The 27774-nt window shown below is 38.4% G+C and overlaps 1 protein-coding gene across 3 annotated transcripts in view; it reads right to left on the bottom strand.

Moving 5' to 3' along the window:
* Positions 1–27774, bottom strand: part of ARHGAP42 (Rho GTPase activating protein 42) — a 307262-nt gene that overhangs the window by 130708 nt on the left and 148780 nt on the right. The window lies entirely within an intron of this gene.

Below are 27774 nucleotides of genomic sequence, written 5' to 3'. Positions count from 1 at the left end.
GCATTGAATTTATGAAAATCTTTAATTATACTGGTTCACTGTAGCCACTTCAAGAATCATTTTAAAACTGAACCACAGAATAGCTCTCCCATTTTGCCACTAGAATGTTATAACTGTATAGCTGCAAAACAAACCAAGTTTCATTTTTTTCTCTCTATTTAATTAGATTTCTCACACTTGAGATCTGCATGAAATGTTCTCATAATATTTCCAATCCTACTAAAATAGTATCTAATTGGATTTCAATGAAAAATATTTCTCTAGAACTTTAAATCAGGATTTAAACTTTAAAATGGATAAATCTTTTAATATTGGCCTGTAAGAGTATTATAAGAAGGTGCAAGGTACAAGGGCCAGGGACTAGATTCTGGTTCTAAGGATAACATTATGCTGGAAGGAATCTTGATTTTTTTTTTTTTTTGGAAATAAAAATTCTTTAGAAAGCATTAAAATAAAAAGGAGACCATTAACAAAATTTAACTCATCTTTAAGGGTGAAATGTTATCAAAATTTAAAAACTTTCATTACATTGCTTAGCTTCAAGATAAGTTTTAGTTCTTCAATTCCATAAACTAAAAATACAGAGATAATATACACAACAACAAAAACATGTTGACTGCAACTCCCCATAGTCTTATCATTGCCCCGCTTTTCAAGAAAATGAAATAGCTCTTGTAAAGAGGACCTGAAATCCTTAAGCATACAAAGTAGATCAATACTCAAAGTCTTTTCAAAGACATTGAGGGCCAACTGCAGGTATCTCTGACATCCATCACCAATTTCTGATTTGTGAGTTTAGGCAGACATGCTGCCAGATATATAATGCAAGTGTCCTACTGGAAATAATGATAAAGTAGGTCACCTTTAATTCTCTCTGCAAACCTCTTTGCACCAGTACACACACACACACACACACACACACACACACACTAGTTAATTCTACCTTTAAAGCTAAGTTTGCAAAAGGGAAAAAAAGGTATCATGAACCTGCCATTTGGTGGAACAGCAATAATAAAGACTACCATTTACTAAATGATTGGTTACTTTATGTTGGTAACTTCAATAAGTACTTCACCAGCACAGCAGATGTATTCCAAACAAGTGAACTAAAACTTGAAAACATTTCTCAAGTGGGGAAACACAAGAAAAAATGAGATTGAAGACAAGAGGCAATATTATGCTTAATATACTGGAAATGAAGAATACTTGGATTGAAACCCAGTTCTTGGGGCCTGCACCATGGCTCACTTGGTTAATCCTTTGCCTGCGGCACCAGCATCCCATTTGGGCCCCGGTTCTAGTCCTGGTTGCTCCTCTTCCAATCCAGTTCTCTGCTGTGGCCCAGGAAAGCAGCAGTATAAGATGGCCCAAGTGCTTGGGCACCTGCACCCGAATGGGAGACCAGGAGGAAGCACCTGGCTCCTGGCTTCGGATAGGCACAGTGCCACCAGTGGCGGCCATTTGGGTAGTGTACCAACAGAAGGAAGACCTTTCTCTCTCTCACTGTCTATAACTCTACCTGTCAAATAAATAAATAAGAAAGAAAGAAAGGAACAAACAAACAAACAAACCAGGTTCTTTTTTTTTGAGGGTTGTTTTTTAACTGCTCTGAGTAGCAACCACATTATCTACTTAACAAGTTGATTTTTAAGGACTCAAGAGGTAATGAATTTTTTTAAAGGTTTATTTATTTATTTGAAAGTTGGAGTTACACAGAGAGAGGCAGAGGCAGAGGTAGAGGCAGAGAGAGAGAGGGAGAAAGAGAGAGTGTGTGAGTCTTCCATCCACTGGTCCATTCCCCAATTGGCCACAACGGCCTGAGCTGTGCCAATCCAAATCCAGGATCCAGGAGCTTCTTCCGGGTCTCCCATGCAGTTGCATGTGCCCAAGGACTTGGGCCATCCTCTACTGCTATCCCAGGCCACAGAAGAGAGCCAGATTGGAAGTAGAGCAGCTGGGACTCGAACTGGCACCCATATAGGATGTTGGCACTGCAGACAGCAGCTCTACCTGCTAAGTCACAGCACTGGTTCCAGAGGTAATGAATTTAAAACACAGTTCAGTGCCTTCCATATATGAAGGATTTTCAAAGAGTGTGAAAATACATATTGTGAAAAAAAACTGTTTATGGACTTCAAAAATTTTCTGCACCAACATAAAATTACCTTTCAATTCAATTTTGCACAAACTTCTTGAAGAACTATATATAGTAACTGATCAAAAAAGATAGCTTTTTACATTTCCAAATAAACAGATTATTAGTTTCATTTTGTATTTACCTGCTTAATACCCTTCCATACCTGAACCTATACTGCCCTTTGGTTGAACTATACTTATGTTTATATTACAAGAAGGTATTTTCTCATCAAAGTCCTGTAAGACAGATGGCCTGGCCTCCCCTACATGTAATCACCAGATATATATATATATATACACACACACACACACACACACACCCAGCACAGCACTGGGGTCCCTGGGAGACAGGAAAAATAAGACAGGCTAAACCTTCCAGAAAGTTAAAATTGAGAAGGGAAAAACGAATGTATTCATTCAACAAGCATTTGGTGCTTATAAAGCACTCCTTAGAAGTCAGTCATGACTGTGAGCACATTGACAAAGCTACAGGCTCTCAGATAACTTATCTAAAAAAGGACTCATGAAATAAATGTAAGGCGCATCAATCATTGTCTGGCACATACCAGAATCCACGGATGTACCCTTTGTTATTTCTAAGTAATATTTGCATGACCATTACAAAACTGGAAAAGGGAGTGTGCATTGTTATATTTCAGTTGAGGGAACTCAATTGAAGTAAGTAAGGATAGTCTGGATTATACTAAAAATCTAGGCAAAGAAGTCTGAATATGGAATCATTGCTGCGTTCTAAAGAGAGGAATACTATTAAATAACTTTTCCTAGGAAGCAACACACGTAAGATGCAGGCCCTTCATATGTAAGCTAGTTTTGGGAAGAAAAAGGTGGTGACAAGCTAGGCTAGCTAAGCAGCTGGAAGAGGAACTCCAGGCTAAAGTCACAGAGATGAGACTGGGTTCCTACAGTGTTGACAGAGGAGTAGTAGAGAATTAGCAAGATATTTCCAAGAGACATTAAAATAGTTATTGGCTAGCAGGATAAATGGGAAACAACAGCAACACTATGGTTCCAACCTCAGACACTGGAACTCTGTAACCATGTTCAGAAATGGGGCAAATGAAGTAGAGCGTAGGTTTGGTAGAGAAGGAGTAAAGACAATTTCATTTTGGATCTATTACATCTAATGTCATAGGAAGTCTCAAATACTGTGGCAGAAAATCCCACTTCACAATGACCAAACTAATCAATATGAATGTGTGTGTGTGCACGTGTGTGTGTGTGCATGTGTGTTTAACTTGGGAATGATAAGATTAGGAAAGTTGATAGGCCAATCCTTATAATATGTTCTTGGCACCCACACCCATATCCAATGGTTCAAATCTCTGCTAAAACCCTTCTCTGGCAGCTATATAAATATGACCTGGGAATAAGGCAAAAGCCTGAGGATATAACAAAATGGGATAATTAACAACCACCTTATGAGGCAAGTATTATTTCATATCTCTATTGCTTCCATATTTCCTGGTTCATTTTTCTTTTGGTTTTGGATTTGCTCCATGTTCTTCTCTTTTACTCTCACTCTGTTAATATGAAACTAGAGGAATACAAAAAAAAAAAAAAAGTGGCAAAGGTACTCAGAAAAAAATGAGGCAAGAGGAGAAAAACATCCAATAGAGTGAGGGAGATAACAAAAGAAATGATTTGTTGAGTGTTTCTCATGTGCCAAAGAGTACACTAAGCTTTTCACAATGTAGAGACTAAAGCTACTTTTATATGAGTAATGAAGTCCAACATGTAAGAATCATCTGGAATGCATTAAGAACGTGAGTGCTAAAGTTAGACAGACCCAGCTTCATTTGAATCTCAGCATCACAACTGATAGCACTCGGTGTCTTCATCCTTATACCTCTTAAGGTTTTTATGAAAATTAACTGAGAAATAAAAATATTTTTAAAAGTTCTTAGCATAGATTTGGCATTTGATAAGGTTATGATACATATAAGCTTCTTTAAGAAACTGACTGAATGTGTATTCTGTTCATAATTGTCCAAGGCCGTCCTTAGAATTTCCCCCTAAATGATTTAAAATGTAGTTATTCAATACTAGAAGATAAAAATCTAAATTAATTTAACCGAATGGCACCTTGCCAGAGGCATAACAATAGCAGATAACCATGAATCCAATTTTTCCCTTAAACCGTCACAACATATGTGTGGTTGTACATATGAATCACGATATGCCTTTTGTGTGAAGTCAATTGCTGTTGTTCCCAATATGTGGACTTAAATCAGCAAATCAAGATGGAAATGCCAATACCAAAAGGGCACTAAGTGGATTTGTGACCTGATTTGGCTGGTTCTGACCCTCATTTTGAGGGTCAGAATCCTGGGAAATGCTTGACTTTGATCCTTGCACATTGGTCAATCACCTGACTGAGATTCTTCAATTCTGAAATAATCCAAAGAAGGTGCTAAATTTTGGTAAGATGTAAAGAATTACGGTTGTTCCTAAAAGAAAATGACATGCAAATAGAAAACTCTTATTAAAATGTGAATTGGGGTACAACTCTGTTGACAAACTTTGGGAAAGCTAAAAAAAAAAAAAGTCTTAGAGAAATACAATTTTGGTTCATATGCAACTTTTTTTCCTGAGATTTGTTCTAGAGGTAGGAACATCAAGTCACAAAGTTCAGGAGACTCAAGATTCCAAGATATTTGTGGAATATGTGACTCTGCATAATCTTATTAAGATGTTTTAGGAAAAAGACAAAAGTAATTATAGTACTCTTTATAGATACTGATTTTTAAAAATGCCTTAGTTTTATAATTTAGATACAATTAACTTGTAATTCCTATACATAATTGAAATTTTGGGCTTAAGCAGCTTATTTTTGTATTGTTACATATTTAAAGTAAAAAATGAGCATTTTTTCTTATTTTCAGCAGAAGAGAAGCAAATGTGATACTTTGTATGCCTTACAACACTGTATTTACCAGTATGACACACTTTAACTGTGGTCAAGTTATATCAAGCCAGACAATTAAGTTTCCTGTAGCTTTTCTTTGCTATTTCAAGTGGTTCTAATAGACAGCCACAAGGGAGTGCTCATAAATCACTCAAAAGTAATGGCAAGAAATGTTGTCATGTGGTTAAAACAAAGATTCTCTAAATATGTTTGGAGTTTTTTTCCCTTCTACGTACTCAAGTTATAATTTTCCACAGAGTATGGATTTTTCAAGTGCTATCCTATAGGAATTTTTTTTTTTTTTGACAGGCAGAGTGGACAGTGAGAGAGAGACAGAGAGAAAGGTCTCCCTTTTGCCATTGGTTCACCCTCCAATGGCCGCCACGGCTGGCACGCTGTGGCCGGTGCACCGTGCTGATCCGAAGGCAGGAGCCAGGTGCTTCTCCTGGTCTCCCATGGGGTGCAGGGCCCAAGCACTTGGGCCATCGTCCACTGCACTCCCGGGCCATAGCAGAGAGCTGGCCTGGAAGAGGGGCAACTGGGACAGAAAACGGTGCCCCGACCGGGACTAGAACCTGGTGTGCCGGCGCCGCTAGGTGGAGGATTAGCCTAGTGAGCCGAGGCGCTGGCCCCCTAAAGGAATTTTTAACACTTACTTTTCACTGCTGAGAACCTCCCACAAATGGAATGTAAGAAGTATGAAAGGTAATTCTATTTACACTTTTACACATTGACTCCTCTTTCCCAGTTTTGCCTAAAATCTGCTGGTGATAGTCACAAGTCATGATGAATTAATGACCATATGTCCAATTATCCTGCAACCTACTAGGTAACACTAGGATGTAAGATTATCATTCTGTTCCTCAAACCGTCAAAGAGCCAAAACATCCAATGTTTTGAAGTAAAGATTTAATGATACTGAGATAATTAAGAAGACTACAGTGCACTATGCTACTTACAACAAGAAAACATGGATGTTATTGCTCATCGCAAAAATAGTTTACTCTTGCAATGCTGATACAGCCAATACACCCAAAGTGGAAAGATCACAAAGGCACATTCTATGAGTGGGTTGAACATAATCAATACATCTACGGACAATCTCTGATGGAAGGTTGAGTTATTCTCCTATTGATATTTGCAACTGGAAAAATACATCAGAATTCTAATTTGGGATGACAAGCAAGTATCTCTCATCTGCCTTGTCCCATACCTTGTCCAGTTCCTTCCTCCTCAATAACTTCAGAGGAAGCAGCACTGGGAAGGGGTACTGGAATCATCCTGGACTCACTCCCAAGGTCAATTTAACTCTCCATAGCTACATAATCTTTTAACAGTAGGCAAACCCACAGCACCTCTCAATTGGAACTCAAAGGCCAAAATTCACAGGAGGTGTGAAGGATAGGCATATAATAAAATCAGAAGTCAAAAGACTAATTTCATGTTACTTTATTTCCTTTAGTATGAGCATATTATTCTCAAGAAAAAACACATCTTTTGTCTAAAAATGTACTCTGTAAGGCAATCCAAATATTATATGCATTCATTTAATTACTCTTGAATATATATTTGGTACTTTAATATTTGAACGGTTTGATTCTACTAATTAAGGCAGTGTTCCATTATGAACCCCACTCATTTATATCGCATCTGCTTTCCTCTCTATTTATTTTTTTTTTTTTTACCAGTAACAATATTTTTCTTATAGGAATAAATTAGGGAAAAAAATTGAAGCTTTGGGAGAATCAAATTACATGACCCCTTTTCCTTTTACGAAAGATAAGTAGAAGTAGTATCCTTTCCAGCGAAATGTACACATTTGCATTTAATTAATTCAACTATGCAATCTTGGTCAACTTATTCAAATTCTCAGTTTACTTTTTTGTATAATAAAGATGATAATATGCCTTATTCTTCTAGCCTGCTTATAGAGATTCATCTTTAATTTTGTATCTAATTACCATGACTGCATTAATAAATATAAATCATGAATTTCTTCCTTTTATAATCATTAGGTCAATTGTGGTGCATCTGGATACAAATTTTTTAAATGACTTATTAAGTTGCCAGAGGGGTGTTAGGATGAGAGAGTGAAACCTTACCAGTGCACTCTGGACATCAAGGCTTCTAAACTGGAAGCGATTACTAGGGTCAAAAGAGCAAGCAATCCTTTCTGCTTCTAGAGTTTATGATCAGCCCTACAGAGAAGTCAAACTATAATTTTTTTTATTTTTTAATAAAACCATCATAAGGTGAAACAACAGAAAACCATTCAACCATGAATCATTCGCCATTTTCACAGAATCTAACAGAGAAATTGCGAGAGGGAAGTAGATGAAAAAATTTTATATAATCCACTGTGATCTAATAATGCCATAACTCTACATTAAACCAGATGAAATTCTCTCAGTACTGGGTTATTTGAACCAGAAAAAAAAGTTATTTATTTTAGTGTTTCTGATCTTAAAGTTCATTCTTCTAACCAGCAATATCTAATGGGAAGTTAAACTTGAATGTTTTAAAAACATTTAAGCATTGTGGTAACATTTTTACATGCCAAATATAACCATAGCATATTGCCTCCCCACAAATTTGTGTCTACTTACTGCAATCCTGATTAATACCTGTCCATTTTTAACTTAAAATATAAAGTCTTAAAATGAGGAAAAATAGAAGTCAAACTGTTTCTCAGGTATAAATAACAAGAGATGAAAGAACAAATTAGAGTTGACAACTTAAAAGCTACTTAAAATAGTTACCCCAAATATCCTGCACATACATTCATTTTAACAAATACTTTTCTTTCAATTTCACCAAAAAGTATGCACTTAGGAAAGCACTTTTATGGACTATTTTAAAGACCATATTAGCTCAAAGGTCACACATGGAAGATGTTTAAATTATATCATCCAGAGCTACAGTGCTCAAAGGTAATCCTTAAGAAATGTTGAAGGGCTGGTGCTGTGGTGTAGAAAGTTAAGCCTTGGCCTGCAATGCTGGCATCTCACATGGATTTGAACTTCAACTGTTCCACTTCCAATCCAGCTACTTGCTAATGTACCTGGGAAAGCAGTGGAGGATTGTCCAAGTATTTGGGCCCCTGCACTAATGTGGCAGACAGGGGAGATCTGGAAGAAGCTCTTGGCTCCTGGCTTAGGCCTGGCCCAGCTCAGGCCATTGAGGATTGTGGCCATTTGGGGCGTGAACATGCAGATGGAAGATTTTGCTCCCCGCCCCCACCAACCTCTCTCCTTCTCTCTCTGTATCTCTGCCTTTCAAGTAAATAAGCAAATCTTTAAAAAAAAATCTTGCAACCTCAGTTGTTTCTCTTCAACAGGTTAAATAATCACTCCTGCATTTGACTCCCTAAAAATGTTCTCTAAGGTGAGTGGTAAGGGGGATCCAGTCTCTCTTCTACTTTGGAAATCTGGAGATCTACTTAATTGTGTACTCTTGGTAGTCCCACCTTTAGATTCCGGTGATGTTGCTTATGTCAGTTAATATTCTAGAATATGGAGGCAGATATTGTGGTACAACAAGTTAAGCCACATCCTGCAATGCTGGCATTCCAGTCCAAGTCCCAAATATTCTGATTCCAACCCAGCTTCTGCTAATGCACCTAGAAAGGTAGCAGAAGATGGCCCTAGTGTTTCGGGCCCTGCACCAGCCACTGCGGCCATCTAGAGAGTGACCTAATGGATGAAAGATTCTCTCACCCCCTCCCCCCGCCACCTTTCTTGCCATCTCTCTCTCTTTCTCTGTAACTCTGCTTTCAAATAAATAAATCTTAAAAAAAAAAAATACTACAGGAGATAGCCAAAGCATTTTCTGTAATAGAGATACCCCTGTATATCAATAATCGTGGACTTGGGAAAATACACCTTCTCTGCACTACCTCACCTCAAAATTCAGAGACAAGGTACACAGCCACAGCTGGGCTAACTGTGGACTCACGAATATTTATTTATATTTTATCTCCTAACCTGGGAAGGTGTGGTGGTGGCTTTGTAAGTGGGAGTAAAAGGAGTTTCAACAAATCAATAATTTCTTCAATTCAATGTTTATTCTGCCCATCCTCAAACCCACACCTTAGTGCTAATTTTTCCTGCTGATATCCCTACCCTTCTTGGTAAACACCTTAAAGAGTATCTTTGGAGAGCGAAATTAAAGTCACCCATCTGTTCTAAATACTTTGTTTATAAATTTAAGTAAACTTCTGATTGGCTCTGCAATGTTGTAAAAGAAAATTCATTCAATTCCAAGTTATTTTATGGCAATTACATTTTAATAGCAAAGTGTTAGTGTATTTCTATAATAATTGTTCAGTATTGAGGGAACAGTGGATTGCCAAAACCTTAAGAAATATAGACGATACCCCAATGTACACGTAATTTCTTCAATTTCATACTGCAGTTTTGCACTTTTTTAAATATTCATTTATTTATTTGAAGGGTAGAGTTACAGAGAGGCAGAGGCAGAGAGAGAGAGAAATATCTTCCATCCGCTGGTTCACTCCCCAAATGATTGCAATGGCCAAGGCTTGGCCACTCCAAAGCTAGGAACCAGGAACTTCTTCTGGGTTCCCTACAAGGGTGCAGGGACCCAAGGACTTGGGCCATATTCCGCTGCTTTCCCAGGCACACTAGCAGGGAGGTGGATCAAAAGTGGAGCAATCAGGATACAAATCGGCACTCATATTAGGTGCCAGCACTGCAGGCAGCAGTTTTATCCACTATGCCACAGCGCTGGCTCCTGCAGTTTTGTATTACAGGTGAGAAGACGGGAGTGAAGAAGAGGTGAGAGAGAGATAGTACGAAAAGGAAGAACAAATTGAACAGGACAGAGATAAAAATTCCAAGTACAGATTGACCTAGCTAACTCACATGGAGGTCATTTGGAGAGCTATACAGGGCTAGAGGTGTGCTGAAGGAAGTGTTTTAATGGCACATGTCTAAATCAGCTGAGGTGGGGGGATTTACACCACGCAATCAGAGAATACACACAAATCTCTGAATGCAAAGGTTTCACATTTACTAGCACACTACTTCCTGAAGCTAAACCTGTATTTATCTGGAAAACACCAATATTAAACCATAAACAACAGCACAGAGTGCATATAAGACAAAATCCCTTTTATCTAATTATTGATCTATATTAAACTTGTACCTATTGGTGTATATTATTTTAATTTTAGTATGTCCTTTTTAGTACCCAAAAGATTGAATTCATTTGTACTTCTTTACATTCACTCACTTTTATACAAAGCAAGTCTTTGGGGCTTCTCAGCTTCTAAAGCAACACTGTAAGATACCTTTACTGTAGCACTGATAACAAATGAAGTTGAGTTTTGGCAGCCTTCTGTGATGCTGGGTCAAGAAGAATTCTGAAGTTGAACCAAAGAAATGATCACAAAACACTGGCTATAAATATTATCAGCTAACAAGAGCTATAAAATATAAGTATTAAGAGGGGTATATTAAGTTGTAAATTAAGTGAATGTATATTATAAATACATAAACATGTATCTTCCAAGTCTGCTGCTTTGCAAGGTTAATGTTTTACTAATTTTTTTTTTTTTTTTTGACAGGCAGAATGGACAGTGAGAGAGAGACAGAGAGAAAGGTCTTCCTTTTGCCATTGGTTCACCCTCCAATGGCCGCTGCTGCCAGTGCGCTGCAGCCTGCGCATCGCACTAATCTGAAGCCAGGAGCCAGGTGCTTCTCCTGGTCTCCCATGCGGGTGCAGGGCCCAAGTACTTGGGCCATCCTCCACTGCACTCCTGGGCCATAGCAGAGAGCTGGCCTGGAAGAGGGGCAACCGGGACAGAATCCGGCGCCCCGACTGGGACTAGAACCCGGTGTGCCGGCGCCGCAAGGCTGAGGATTAGCCTATTGAGCCACGGCGCTGGCCTTGTTTTACTAATTTTTTAACAGTCACTGTTTAGAGAAGTGTCTGGCCACAGTGGAAACTCAATATACAATTGGTAGATTGAATTTGGTAGCCTTAATTTGTATCTGCAATAAATTACTCATGCAAATACTGTCTCATATTACGGAGGATGGCTCCTTGTCTACAGGAAACTAAAATATCTGAAAATAAGAAAAGTTCCTCCATGATAGATTTTCTGATATGTGCTATATAACATAGGTAGCAATCTGAAGCTAAACTCATTGATTTTACTGTTAGGGGAAAAAATGATCAATTATAGAAAAAGTCAATAAATAAATTATAATCACTTATTTATAACCATATATGATTCTTTAGTCATAAAGTGATTTTCCATAAGAATATACACCATTGTACTTCAAGTCCAACTTCACAGAAGGCAGACCATTATCGCAAAAATGGCCACCACTAACTAAAAAGGAAAGATTGGTAACCCCTCGAACATAAGGCACAGCTATTGCCTTCCAGATCCTTCCTGCTCCTGTTTCCCTTGAGGTTGATTTCATGGATATGCTTAACTGAAAACTGGAAAAACACAAACATACAGCTTTGTTGGAGTTTTAAGCAGAAACCAGGAAAGGAGTGCGGTGGGGAAATTAAAAGTGTGAAATTAAATATGTTGTTCCCATCAGGATAACGGGGATACATATTCTGGAGTATAGGCCTAACAAAAGTTGTTGAGTTCCTATTACAACCCTGGGCTTCAGTCCTTACAACAACCCTATGATGAAGGCATTATTATTATTCCCATTTCATAGATAAGGAAACACATAGCCAAAAAGACTAAATAATTTGCCCAAGGCTAGTGGTTGGCAGATCCAGAACTTAAATCCTGACCCATGTGGCTTCTGGAACTCCACTTTATTATAGGGAAAATGAAGAAGAGATGTCTCTATGTATTCACTTACAGTGGGAACATTTCCCCTACATATTCTAACCAACTGAATTCTGAGAAATTAGAAAAAAAAAAGGGCAGAGGTGGTATTCTTTCAGAAACATACTGCCTTTTCCCAGTTTACTTTCCCTAGACTGACACTTGGGATGTTTATGTCACATACTTTCTTGATATAAATAAACACAGGAAACATCATAATTGGAACTTGTACAGTTAAGAAAAAACAGCACCAAAGGCTAATACATGCACACACACACACACACACACCATATCTTCACCATTACTACCCCCATAGTGTCTGGATATGAACATTTTAAGGATCTCTGGGGGTTGGGAGGAAGAGAAAATAATCTTCTTAAATAAATAATTCCCTAATTGAATAAGCCAGTAAATTGAATCACAGTGTTAAAAATAAATCCAGGAAAAATTAATTAAAAGAGAAAACTTCAGAGCTTTAATAGAGAATCGCAGGAGTCCATGAATAACCAAAAGTTATCTAAGTCCTACAATTTAGCAAACAAGAGAGGTGATTTACTTTGCATAGATTTTCTTTTAAACTTTCCCAGGCATTTGAGCACAGGCTCTTAGTCATAGCTAAGAATTACTTCCCAAATAAGTTCCATATGTTATAACTCTTGTCCCTGGTCTTTTGAAAACCCAGATCTGTTCATAAACCATCAGCCAGGTTTCCACACTGCACAGCTGTCAAAATCCTTTCTTACCCAGTGAAGCAAGGAACCTCTTTCGGCCCTTCTGATGAGGACTTATGTCATGGGAAGTACAGTGATGTGTCAATACTAGGGAAATTCTTTTTACAACACATGACAAACAACATAGAAAGCAACACACTTTTCCTTATCTGTGAAAAGTTATACCCCAATAGAAAACACAATTGCTTAATAAATCATTAACCTGTAACCTCTTTTGATCGTACTCCCAGGCCATGGCTGGCATTACTTTCAGGTCCTAGAACTGACTGAAAGGATGTTTAAGAAAAATGAGGTTTCAAAGCTATTTTCTTTCAAGACATCCTGAGACACACAGACGCTCCTTAATTCATAAAGATGCCTACAACCTGACATAATGCAAAGGAGTGGTGGTATGCCATGGCACACTCATGGTGAGAAGGTTATCGAGAAACAAAATCATTGATTTATTTTCTTTTGCTCTATTACTCCTGAAAAAATTAAAATACTTAATACACTGATCCTCAGATGTGCACTTTACATAAGCAGAAAAACTGTCACTAGTTGTAAAGTCCTACTTCTTATCTCAATGTTCCCCAGGCCCTCAAACACAGACCCCTGACAGCCAAACAATCCCTGGCCCTCCTACAGTAAACAATCACATCCTGTTTGTAGCTTTCTGTTTTGAGTGATGTCCCCAGACATTCAAGCATGCGCATAGTCAAGGGATATTAAATTAATCGAAAAGGTTTTTAGTCTGAAATCCTGAAGAGAAAAATGAAATCTTTCAGATGATTCAAGAATATCATAAAGCTGAACTTCATGAGACAGTCATCAAAAAGAAAACAGCTTTGCACACTGACAAGGACACAAGGCTAATGAAATCAGTGTACCTGATCCCAGTGCTTCCACCCAAACCCTGCTTTGCATGTCATCATGAGAGCATCCCAGTGTACCTGAGTGGTATATTGACCTAGATGAGCTTCCAAGAATTCACTTTCAAAGGAAAAAAACACACTGAACTAACTTATCTTACATTTCATGATAAGAGACAATTTTACACTCTATCCATGGGTCAACTAATGCATTTTCATATTTCAAATATCAGGTGAAGGGGAAGGCTTACAAATCTTGTCTCCAATTCAGACATTTCTGCTAAGCCCCTTATCTGTGACCTAAGTGTTAGTCCCATTCCCATTGGCCTCTCAAAAACATACCCTCAGAACACATTCCAGCCTCCTCCTCTCTCCTGACTTGTCTCCTGTCAAAGAATGACACCAAATTCAGCCAACTGCCCAACCAACCTAGCTATGGCCTCTCCTTCACCTTCCATAGCCAGCCTGGGATATCCCCACTGCTGCAGCATACATCCAGGATCATGGAAACATGTCCCTTAAAGTTCTGTCAGCACCCAGATTTGCAGTCCACCCATATTTAACACTCTACCAAGACACCAGAATAGTCTCTAGAAAAGAGACTCAGCTTGTATCATCTCTCCTTAACTGTCAATATAAAAGACATCTTAAAAGATGCCCAGTATCCAAGAAAATTCAACAAAGGAGCTCCTAATAACCTTTCTGCAGCCACTTACACCCAGGACGTTGACACACAAACTTTTTCATCATTCTCCTTCTCTGCTTCACTTGTCCCATTCCCCAAATGAATGCTTTCCACTCATTATTTAAGTATCTGCCCAAGTGTCACCTCCTCAATAAGCCCTCCCTTAATATTCTCAAGTTAAGTTTCACGGGTATTGTTCGACTCCTACCCAATACTGATCATATCTCCAAGATCACAGAACTCTGCAGGTCACATTTTGCCAGTCTATCTTCCCAACCAATTTCTGAGTATTTTTGAGGAAACAGCTATGCTTCCAGTTTTCATCTTCATAGGCCATGGAGTCTGAAATAGTGATCTGCGGCAAATGGTCATCAGCCAAAAAACACTTCTTGACACTAGCCTATTGTCTCGAGACTGGTGATAAGGATGAAGTGAGGGAAGGAACTGGAAGACGAGAAGGTAGAGAATATAAACTGAAAATCAAATATAAGTGAAAAGAAGGACAATGCCGGACTTTGTAAACTAAGTGTCATTTTCCTATTCACATTCATTTTAGTCTCAGAAAATAGCTGATTCATTTATATACTACTTGACAGTGAGATGTTTGGATGAACCAATGAAGAAAAAAAAGGTTAAAAAAATCTCCTGTCTCTTTTGGGAAAGAGATGATTTTAACAAATAATGAATGTGGACCACCGTCTAGCTGGGCATATCAAGTTATGTTTTTTATGAATTTACAAACAAAAGGTTAATTACCTCAATTAACTTCCACTTCTACTTTTCAAAAGGTGAATGGATGAGATTAACTTTTGGAACTTACTGTGCTTTTTTATCAACCCTAGTTACAATTTTGGAAATGAATCTTGAATAAGCGCTGGGGATAGGATAGGGAGAATGAGCATGCTAAATACTATTTGGCAAAATAACCTATCCCTAGACATTTATTAGGGATGAATAAGCAATAGCCTGCTGTCTTATCATTGGAAGATGCCTTGCTACCCTGTGCCAAAAATTCAATTAGGCTTATAAACAACCCTGAAGAATGAATAATCAAAAACACAGCCCCTTTGAGCTTAGTAGCAAGAAAACATGCTATCTGCATTACTAAGGTACTGCATTACATTACTCTGTTATAACTAAAGCACTGTGGCATAAAAGCAAAAACAGGGCAAGCCTAGGTCAAATTGCAAAGTAGATAAAATTTGTTTTGAGAAACTTCTACCTCTTTACATGAAGTAGGCTTTGTTTGACCTTTACTCAGTATGTTTATTCAGATTATGTGGCACCATCATCACCCCCTTTTTCCTCATTATAACCCCTCACCAGGGACTATGCTCCCACAGTACCTAAATCCTAAATATTTCCAAGCATAATCATATTCGCTGGCCCACCAACAAAATATTATCTTTATGGCATCTTTCTTGAAGTCCTTGTTCAATGTTTCCTAACAATTCATAAATCTAGCTGCCTGTGCTTATTTACTGACAGGTGTTAATATGCATCTTATGCTCTGGAGGCTAATTGTCCTTGGGACATGTAAGCCATATTACCATGACAATCCAATGACAGGGCTTTCAATGTCTTGGCTGGCCCCATAAGAAAGAGAACTGGGTTCATGTAAATATAGTTGAATGCTCTATCTGTGTGTTAAATGTTGAATAGGTCCTTAACTGAACCAATAGCACTTTTATTGTAGGTTCAGCATATATCAAGATAACATGGGAATAATGTACCCCTTATCAGTTTATACCTATAGATGAAGATGATTGAAAGATCAATGAGTATTGGCTCAGTGAAAGTTGCTATCTAACCAGAAGCAACACACTTTATTAACTTTCAGGTAAAAATTGAAAAGAAATGATAAATGAAGTGACTGTAAACCAAAGCTAAATGTATTTGGTTTAGTTTATAATAATTCTACCACTAATTCATGACAATACACATTTTCAAGCACATATTTGTTATGTAATACAAAGTCTGTGCTTTCATGGAGGTAATCTATTATAGTTCCAAAAGGCAGTTAAATTCACAGAAAAGAATCACAGTATCATAATGAGAGGAGCTGCAGAGAAAACAAAACAAGTTGATACGGAAGCAAATGCTGGCAATGGTGGATACTAAATTAAACTGAGAATGGGCAAAAGCCCTCAATGAGGAGGTACTGTAAAACCATGACATGAATTCTAAGAAATCTTTAGCTCTCAACTCCTACTCAAGGATCTGAAAGAAGAGATTCAGGCAAAGAAAACAAGGGCAAATGTTCTAAATCATGCTTACATGCTTGACTAGCTCAAAGAGGGCTACCATGATGAAAGCACAGTGAAGGCGATGGGGAATGGTCAGGGATGAAGGTCGGGACTAGAGCATGTAAGGCCTTAAAAACCACAGTATGAAGTTTAGATTTTATTCTATGCCAGCTACCAATGTCAAAGGAATGTAAACGATATTCTAAATAGACTCCACACTTTGTACTATATACCATTATTATGCATGAAGGTGTTATATCTTTTGAAGTTTTTTTATTTTGGAAGTTTTTTTTTTCCTTTAATTTACTTGAGAGGCAGAGTTAGAGACAGAGAGGGAGAGAAAGAGAGAAAGCTTTTCCATCCACTGGTTCACTCCCCAAATGGCTGCAATAGCCAGCACTGGGCTGATCAAAAGCCTGGGGGCAAGAGTTTCTTCTGTGTCTCCCACGTGGGTGCAGGGTCCCAAGGACTTGGGCCATCTTCTATTGCTTTCCCAGGCCATAGCAGAGAGCTGGATTAGAAGATGAGCAGCTGGGACATGAACTGGCACCCATATGGGATGCCCAGCACTGCAGAGACTTAGCCCGCTATGCCACAGCGCTAGTCCCTCTTGAGGTTTTTAAAGCTACTATCACTGCAAAGAAGACTAAAATCCACTCAGAGTTTTGAGAGAGAGGAAATTCTGCCCCTGAACTGAACTCAACTCCTTCACAAACTAAAAAGCAACAACAAAAAGAACTATGGAAAAATCCCTTTGGTATTAGCTGCCAAAAATTTACCATTAAATACACCCAAATATTCACAGTTTTTATCTGCAACTCTACACAGGCAAGACCTAAGAAGGGTAAAGGAACTACTTTTTGAAGGGAAAGAAAGCTATTTTTGTGTTTGGAGTAATGTGACTAGTGCCTGAATTTATCACATTTGACATCATCAAAGCATACAATAAATGTCTGTTTACAAGAAGTATATATGTCTTGATTTGTCAAGGGACTGTATTTCATGCCATTTCTCGAAATTCAATCTACTACATATGTCAAAGTTAGACTAGGTTGAAACTCACCTAGAGCTACGGGAGAGCGCTGAGATAGTCACAGCTAATACTGTCTCTTCTAGAAGACAGAAGTCCAATGAAGATAGCATTGCACAAATATTTAATAGCAGACCCAGCAATAACATAGTATCTTATACTTGGTTGTATTAAAACAAACTGATAGCTTTCCTTACTCAAAGGTCACCTATTAATAATACAAATTCAGGAGCAACTTTAAACCATCTTCAAGAAACAATCAAGCACTTCATCAGGAAAAATTAGCTTGAATTCTATCCCAAAAATATCAGAATCCTAAAAGATGCCTCAGGACCTTGCATGAAACAAACTCTCCTCCCTCTACTCTTCTTTTTCTTCCAATTGGCAGCATGTTGGGAAGAGGGGATGTGATCTTGGTCCTATGTCCCCTTCTTGACATGTTTTAAAATCAACTTACAGAAGTTAAAGAAAATTAACATTACTACTATGCATTCATTATTATTAGCATACAAAGTTAGGTCATTTGGACTTACACACTTTACTCAGTGAATATCATTGTCCTTATTAGTGTTCAAAAATGGAAAGTCCTGAGTAGTTTCTTGAGCCACTAATGGGCACAAATGCTCAAGAGACACAGGGATATATTCGAACTTGGTCTCTTCTTTGAGAGTTCCCGCAACAGAAAACTGCTGTGACTGACAGAAGTGGAGCAGGAACCTCAGGTGAGCTGGGGCAAAAAAACAAAAGAACTGCTTGGTGACATCACTTTGTAAGGGGCACCTCACCATTTGGAAACAAATGTGAGAAGCACTGAACTACTGTAAAAGATTATGGACAGCTTGTTTGATACACAAGTTCAAAACATTCATTGAAAAGGCCTTTCCTCTTTTGGAGTACTAAATTACTTTTTTCATGAACCCTATTACTATGTAATTTAAAGAGCAGTTCTTATTCTCACTTTTGATTTAAATTCCTGCCTTCAAAGTAAAAACTAAAGCCTGAGCGCCACACCTTATCTCTAAAAGTCAACAGGATGAGCTGGCCTTGTATTTTCCTTCTCAGTGAACTCCAGAAGTTAATTCTGGCTCCCACTTTTCTAGTGCCTCTGTCTAAAGAATCATCAATTATTTGATATAAAAGTGAACCCACTGCCTAATTACTAATCACTCTGTAGTGACAGTGGTTTACATGGTATCTAACTCTGTCCTTGGACAATGTTGCTTTTACTTTGTACCATCTCAGGACCCTATTGCAAATATCCTCACATCACTCCTTCCCATTTTCTTCACAGCAGATCCTGTCAAGAGAGTTTCTATTTGGTAAGCAGAAGCTATGTTTATTACAGTTAACTAGAAAAGTATAACTCTAATATTACTGTGTTCACAGTCACACGTAGTTATTTTTATTGGCTACAAAGTTCAGGTCTTTTTTATGATTTATTATTTATTTGAAAGTTGGAGCGACAGAGAGAGAGGAAGCGACAGAGAGAGAGAGAAAGAAAGGGAGCTAGAGATCTTCCATGTGCTGGTTCACTCTCCAGATGGCTGCAACAGTCAGGGCTGAGCCAGGCTAAAGCCAGGAGCACTATCCAAGTCTCCCATTGTGGTTTCAGGGGCAGAAGCACTTGGGTCACCTTCTACTGCTTTCCCCAAGTCATTAGCAGGGAGCTGGATTGGAAGTGAAGCAGCCAGAACGCTATATAGGGTGCCTGAGTAGCAGATGATGGCCATGCCAGCTACACCACAATGCTGGCCCCCAGGTCATTATTTTTAATAAGGATAAAGGAATCCATCTCCCATTAACCATTTATCTAATAGATCATAAATTGTTAATAATAAGAGAGATTCAGGATTTCTGGGTTCTGTTTCACCTTAGGGACACAAGCGTCATAGAATACTTAATTTACTCTAGCTAATTTGATAAGAACTCTGTTGACACTTAAGTAAGGGATACCAGGTGACTATACCACAGTTGTGCTCTTTAGATGTATTAGACACACACACACAAAACATGTAACAGATGGGTACTATATACAGATCACTTTTGCCCTAAGAGAAATTATAATTTCCTTTGCACACTAGAGAAACTGTGAGAAATAGTTTCAAAATAGTGAAGGCTGATGTAAAACTAAATAATAAAAAGGAGATCAATGACTTATCACCTGATCCTCACTAAAGAATGAACAGTTGTGTGCCCTTTGAACAGACTAAATATAAGTGTTTCTTCCAGCCCTCCCCCTATCTTCTCCAAGCATTTACGAAAATGCCACAACACAGTAGGATTTAAAAATAAGACCCTTTTTTAAATTTAAAAAAATGACAAAGCACGAGGAGAACATGGAAAGATTTAAAGGAAAGTTAGCAAAAAGAAAGCATGCCTAAGATTCCATGGGACTAGAGAGGAGCAGAGATAAGAAGAGAGCCATCTTGTTTGATAAGAAGAGAGCATTAGCTTGTTTACTGAGAGCTATTTCTTCAATATTCTTGAAATTAACTGAGAGGCATGAAAAAATATTCTTCGCTGGAATTGTTAAAAGATATTCAACTTGAATCTTTACTTAATGTATGCTAAACTGATCTTCTGTATATAAAGAGAATCGAAAATGAATCTTGATGTGAATGGAAGGGGAAAGGGAGTGGGAAAGGGGAGGGTTGCAGGTGGGAGGGACGTTATGGGGGGGAAGCCATTGTAATCCATAAGCCGTACTTTGGAAATTTATATTCATTAAATAAAAGTTAAAAAAAAAAACATGAAAAAAAAAGATATTCAACTTGGTGAATCAGAGTTTGATGGAAAATAGGATGTTTACATATTTCATCTTAACAACAACAAAAAATTCCTTAATTCCAAAAGAATCCAAGATAACCTTACAGCGGAGGAATCTGGCAGATATCACCCTGCTTACAGGATCAATGTGGATATCAACAGTAATGACAGGAAGTGACATTGATGTCTTCATTCCTAGCCCAAATGCACAACTTGAATTGCTTCATGAGGGAACATACGACAAACCCAAACTGTGAGACATTCTACAAACCAGCTAGCCTAAACTTTTCAAAGAAGTCAATGTTATGAAAATAAATACAGACTGGGAAACCATTCTAGAATTTCATGTCCAAAGCTAAGAAAAAAAATTGCTATGGAAAATACTATATGCAAAGTTTGACAAAAGGTCTGCGGTAACAGTACTCCATCAGTGCTAAATTTCCAGATTTCAATAATTACACTTAGCTATGGAACTGAAAATACATGTCTAAGTTAATCCATATTTTAATATTCATGGATTAAAAATAGCATGGTGGTTGAAACTTACTCTCAAGAGAAAGTGAGAATGTTAAAGCATATTTGACAAAATTGATCTTTCTTGATGAAAGATATATGCAAGTTCTTTGTACTACTCTCGAAACTTTTCTATAAATTAAAATTATTACAAATTAAAGGGTGTTTCTGTTACTGCTAAGGAAATTATAAGAAATTTATAATCTTGAATGTTCTCATCCTCATGGCATTAAATGTATCACCATATTTCTACAAAACAAAGTATTTTGCAAGAACTGATAATTTATTCATGATATTATTTACTCACCTCCAGAGAATAAAAAATAAAAAGCAACCAGTAACATTCAAGTTTCCTGTACTTAAGGGACAGGCTGAAAATAATAGTGAGGTGTTTTAAGTTATAGATATCATATATTTAGTGGCTATTTTTATTAATGTATGAAAACTTTGAGGTCTTCATTTAGTTTAACTTAAAGAAATCTTACAGGTCTCCACTCAGGTTTTACACTTTAAAAAAAAAAGTGAAATCACTGTAAGAAATAAAACTTAGATGTACAACAGAGTTTTACCAAGCCATCATTTTATGGCAGAATTTATCACTAATTTTTAATTATGAGGAAAGAAACAGGGTACGATGAAATATAAATTCCTAAACTTGATGTTTTAAAACAAAGTTCTTGAGATTTTTCAAATATAGTTCATATTTCTTTTTTAACTCAGAGGTCTCCCAATGCCTTAACCACTGCATAGTTTCAGATCCAGAAATTGACAGTTAATCTAGTAAAAGAGCTGATTGTGTGTGATCCAAAGTTTTTTGTCTCACCTGTAAAGCATCTGCATAATGTAAAACTCTAACCTTCCCTCAGAGTTCAGTGTATCACTTTGAACTAAGATTAACACAATACCCCATTTGCATAGGAAACTAATGCTAATCGGAACATTTTAGGAAAAAGACCTGAATTGTGAAATTAATAGAGTACACTTTACTAATCACTGACTATGTGCTCTTGGGCAAGTCACTAAAGTCACCTGAGTATCCTTTCTTCATGTATAAGAGGATGAGATACAACTAATCACTTTCCCATGAATCATTTCCAAAGCTCTAATGACTTTAACACTTTCTTAAGTACGTCCACATCTGCTATTTTATCTTGGCTTTGATGAATGATCAAAAATTTCAAAAACAATCTCCTTGTTTGGTTGCCTTCATAAAGACAACCACTAGATTAACTACAGGTGTACAGTGAGCCTGCACTTCCATGGTTAATCCTGTGCTAAGAAATATTCAAACACACAGGTGAAATTAAGTCATACGTATTCCTGGAGAACAGCGAGTTAAACCAGGGAAGAAGACAACAGCAGGAAAGAGCAACTAACAATTCCAACAGAGAATCCAAGGGAATATATACAAATTTGTACTGGGTTACTTATAAGTGAATGAAGGCAGTATTTAATTGAGATTTTAAAAGTACAGATACAAGCTTATAATTAAGGTAAAAATGACCTAAAGGGTACCACTTTTGGGATACTCTGCCTCAGATATATGTAGTTTTATATATAATATGCTTTTTTTTTTTTTTTTTTTGACAGGCAGAGTGGACAGTGAGAGAGAGAGACAGGGAGAAAGGTCTTCCTTTGCTGCTGGTTCACCCTCCAATGGCCGCCATGGCTGGCACACCGCGCTGATCCGAAGGCAGGAGCCAGGTACTTATTATCCTGGTCTCCCATGGGGTGCAGGGCCTGAGGACTTGGGCCATCCTCCACTGCACTCCCGGGCCACAGCAGAGAGCTGGCCTAGAAGAGGGGTTACCAGGACAGAATCCGGTGCCCTGACCGGGACTAGAACCCGGTGTGCCGGCACCGCAAGGCGGAGGATTAGCCTGTTGAGCCACGGCGCCGGCCATAATATGCTTTTAATGGGAGTGCTACCATGAGTTTCCTAATAGTCATGCTTTGTGTGTCTGAGAATTTTGTGTTAATCAGTTCAAACGTTCTACAAAATGAAACTCGTCACAAAGAAAAGGTGATCTTAAGGAAACTTACAGTGCAAAGCATTATTTAACAATAACTGGTACCACCAACCACACCACAATCAGGCTTAAATATGCTGAAGAACAAAGTCAAGGCCAACTTAGGTCTTAGTAACTTTTTGGGTTACATTAGAAAATTTCAATGTCCATATATAACTTTACATATAGGGAATATACATACAGGATATAAAATAGTGGAAATTCACCTAAGTTCCTTTGGAACTCATGGACAAATGAAATGTTCTAGGTTTCTTCAGGAATATGAAGCTGGAATAACATACCGCAAAGAGGAGAAACCGCATGGGTTGGATTTAATCACTTTATATAGAAAAACTTTAGGGACAGGGGCTTTCCAATAAAACATAAATTATGTGGAAATAGAGATGAACCTCTACACTAGTTGACCCATTTCAGACTTTAAATTAAAAGGGTATAATCATATGTAAAAATATATGCTTTGCCTGTGAAACTAGGTGAATATAGTCATCCAAACGTTAAGTTTATAAATCTTTAGAAAGTTATAAAACCAATTATTCTAGACAGGAACACCCACTTAAGAATATAAAATAGGGGTCAGTGCTGTGGTGTAGAGGGTAAAGCCGCCGCCCACAGTGCCGGCATCCCATATGGCACCAGTTCGAGTCCTGGCTGCTCCACTAACGATCCAGCTCTCTGCTATGGCCTGGGGAAGCATGGAAGACAGCCCAAATTCTTGGGCCCCTGCACCCATGTGGGAGACCAGGAAGAAGTGCCTAGCTCCTGGCTTTGGATCGGCACAGCTCCGGCTGTTGCAGCCAATTAGGGAGTGAACCAGCGGATGGAAGACCTCTCTCTCTCTCTGTGCCTCTCCTTCTCTCTCTGTGTAACTTTGCCTTTCAAGTAAAAACAAATAAATCTTTAAAAAAAAAAAAAGAATCTAAAATAATCACTGTGAAGCAGGTGATTGGCTTAGCAATAAAGACACTGGTTAAGACATTCACATTCCACATGGGAATATTTGTATTCAGTACCCACCTCCAGTTCCTGACTCCAGCTTCCTGCTAATGTAAACCCTGGGAGGTGGTGGTTATGACTCAAGTAATTAGGTTCTTTCCACTCACATGGGAAACCAGGATTGAGTTCCCAGCTCCTGGATTTGGCCCTGCCCAATCCTAGCTCTTTCAGGCATCTGTAGGAGCAAACAAGCAAATGGGAGCTAGTGCTCCTATGCTCGCTCACTCGCTCGCTCTCTCTCTCTCTTCCTCCTCCTTTTCCTCTTCCTCCTCCTGCCATTCTTCACTCCTTTCTTCTTTATGCCTCTCAGATAAATGATAAAATAAAACAAATACCTCAGTATATTAATTCTAACACACACACATACACATATGAGTACTAAGAAGCTCCTTGTCCGAATCAGAGGGATCGCCTCCTTCCTCTAGTAATCCTCCTCCAACACTTGCTCATATCATCTATTGACTTCTAGTGTAGTTAGTTTGGCTTCCATTTGCCTGGATTCCTGCCCACAATCTTATGCTATTAATAGTGCCTCCAGTACTAATGGGTGTCTCATGCTGTGAGATACCTAGTATTGCCTTAGCCTTCAGGATTTAAGTCCTGCTGTATCTTTCCAACTCTGTTGTTTGCATCAATTAGCTTGGTCTGAGTATCCAATGATGACTCATGTTCTCCCAGGTATGATTTCTGACTCACTGTGCAAACTGAAGCTGTCCCCTAGGCCAGACACCTGCAACCTACCTTGAACTTAATCTCCATAGTTCAAATTACATCATATGGATCAAAAGAACAGGGAGACTAAGGTTTGACTTACGTAAAGGAAACTATTCCATTAATCAGAGATATTCCATAAAAGGGATGTTCTGGGTATATGGGATGTAACATAGTGGCTAGAAGAGCTGGCTCTGGAGTAGAAAGATATGTGTTAAAAAAAATGCAATGAAGGGGCCAGCGCCATGGCTCACTAGGTTAATCCTCTGCCTGCGGCACTGGCATCACATATGGGCACCAGGTTCTAGTCCTGGTTAGGGCGCTGGATTCTGTCCCGGTTACTCCTCTTCCAGTCCAGCTCTCTGTTGTGGCCCAGGAAGGCAGTAGAGGATGGCCCAAGTGCTTGGGTGCCTGCACCCGCGTGGGAGACCAGGAAGAAGCACCTGGCTCCTGGCTTCAGGTCGGTGTAGCATTGGCTGTAGCGACAATTTGGGGAGTGAACCAACGGAAGGAAGACCTTTCTCTCTATCTCTCTTTCTCACTGTCTAACTCTATCTGTCAAATAAATAAATAAATAAAATTTAGCTGCTCTTTTAAAAATAAAATAAAAATTAAAAAATGCAATGAAACTATTATGTACCTGAATGAGCTGTAGGATATGAATCCTAATAGTTTCACTAAACATGGATCTCACATTGCTGTAAATGACCTGAAAGGTTTAAATGAGAATTTGTATGTAAAGTGCTAATAACAGTGCCTACCATATTGGAAGTACTAACCTATTCAGCTATTAGCAATTGGAAATTTTCTTTTCCAAACTTAAGATTTTCTTAGGAGTCCCTGAAACAATATCATATGCAAGAAAATGTCATAATTTCCTAATGATAGTTAATGGATTTTTAAAAAAATGTTTGATGTAAACCACTCTGAACTGGATTTTCTAAACTTTTCGATTAGTAATATACTAACTGATCATGGATCTGAATACAATCCTCCTAATACATTGTGTAGATAAAATCCTTCAGGATCTTGTCATACATGATAGGTCACTTTTAAATGGGAAGTTCAGTTAAGAGTGTGTTTACTAGAATGTCTGAATGATTTTTATTGCACATTGAAACTAAATCTGAAGCTTGATTTTTCCAAGGTATTGACTATATTCTCCCATTATTTAAGTTTCCTCTCTTTCCTAGTCATTGCTGTCTTGAAAACTTTAACTCGACCAGATGTGGGGCTTTCCTGGGCACTGCAGGGGCACAGGATGTGTGGATTAGGAGGAAGCAGGCTTATTGGAAACTAAATTCCTTTACCTAGAAAAAAGGCTGAATCTGAATCCAAATAATTAGTTCTGAAATACGACGTGGAAGGGTTTTATATTAGTGAGCTGAGCAGCGAGCTGGATTTCATTTTCAATGGGAAGAAGACCAGGAGGGGAGTGTGCTGCTCGGCACCACAGCTGATTGAGTGTGGGTTTCATAGCCTGTTAATGCAGGCTGCCGAAAAAAATCCAGCTCTGTGTGTTTGCATGTTGCCACATCTCAAGTTATCTGATTATCTACTGTTTTTGCCAAGGGTCATTATGACTCTTGATGTTTTATCTCTGCCATAAAACTCAACATTGAAAATAAAGTTATTATCCAGAGTGGAAATTGAGGTTTGTACATTTTGGCTGAAAGAAGCAGAATGAAGTTTTGCTAAAAATTCTTTGCTTAGGGAGTGTTAACACTTTATCAGAGAATATGGCTTTGTTCATTCTATTAAGTATAACTGTACTGTCTGGTATTTTAAAAAGAAATGGATAAAGTAATCTAGTGTTCTAATGCTGTATAACAAATCAACCCAAATACTAGTGAATTGAAGTGGAGGATTAAGCTTGTAATTATAAAGTAAATTGAAAGTATGTTATCACAAAAATTAAAACTAAGGAGGAGGGAGAGTGGTAAGTACTATTATGTCTTAGAACTGTATATATGAAATATGTGAAATTTGTTCTCTTTATTTAAAAATAAATTTAAAATAAAACAATGAAAAAATACTGATGACTTGAAATGAGATTATTTATTTTAGTCATGAATTTGCAGTCTTGCATAGGGCTTAGCTGTGACTGCTCATCACTGTTCTACTTGGTATCAATTGAGGCGGCTCGAGGGTTAGGGCTGCAGCCTTCTGAAGTCTCATGCATGTGTCTCCTCTTTGATGTTGGAAAAACTTAAGCAGTCAGAGGCTGACACTGGGTTTTTTGTTTGCATTTCTTTCTCCATATGATCTCTGGTATGCCACCAAGAATGCCAGTTTTTCATGCCCTGGTTTGCTGTTAAGAGAGCAGTCAAACTTTATCCTTCCTTTTCAGGTCTCTCAGAGTAAAGGAAATGCATACAATCAAACCCCAGACCTTGTTGCTTACTCATCGACGCCAGCTATGGCTACATTTCTAACAGAGGATGCCACAGGCTGAATGGCATGGGCACAGATTCACAAAGCCAGCTCTGGCAAGAGCTACAGTACCCTGGGTGTGGTCCTATGGATGCAAAAGACTGATTTCTGAATCCACAAAAATTCAAGTTATTTATTAAATGGCCTATTTGATCAATTAGGGAAAGAAATTCCTCAGTTTCCAAGTAGATATCTTCTAAAAGTTCATCCCTATGTCAGTTTGTTTTGTTTTGTTTGTTTGTTTGTTTGTTTTTGACAGGCAGAGTGGACAGTGAGAGAGAGACAGAGAGAAAGGTCTTCCTTTGCCGTTGGTTCACCCTCCAATGGCCGCCGTGGCCGGCGCGCTGCAGCCGGCGAACCGCGCTGATCCGATGGCAGGAGCCAGGTGCTTATCCTGGTCTCCCATGGGGTGCAGGGCCCAAGCACCTGGGCCATCCTCCACTGCACTCCCTGGCCACAGCAGAGAGCTGGCCTGGAAGAGGGGCAACCAGGACAGAATCTGGCGCCCCGACCTGGACTAGAACCTGGTGTGCCGGCGCCGCAAGGTAGAGGATTAGCCTAGTGAGCCGCGGCGCCGGCCCCTATGTCAGTTTTTAACCTTAAAATAAGATTAGGGCACAGGAGACATAGAATACATTTTCCCATTGAGGTAATTTATTTGCCATTTGCCCAAATTAGCTCCCAGTCTATTTAAACCACTTGTAGTGTAAGTATTTAATCTGGGAATGTATCTTTTCCTCCTTTCCCAACAGATCAGGAAAAGCAGAAACCCATCCATAGGCTTTCGTCCTGGCACCAATGGGGTACAGCCGTGCAACTGCCTATAAGCAAACCCCAGCAAAAGCAGCAAACATAGTTACAAATTAAATACTCCAGCTCAGATGGCAGGCATGACAGCTTCTC

This window comes from Oryctolagus cuniculus, chromosome 1, assembly GCF_051225735.1.
Source record: "Oryctolagus cuniculus isolate XC-2025 breed Fujian yellow rabbit chromosome 1, ASM5122573v1, whole genome shotgun sequence".
Classification (NCBI taxonomy): Eukaryota; Metazoa; Chordata; class Mammalia; order Lagomorpha; family Leporidae; genus Oryctolagus; species Oryctolagus cuniculus.
The sequence above is the reverse complement of the archived record's forward strand: the minus strand, read 5'-3'. Positions and strand labels throughout refer to the sequence as shown.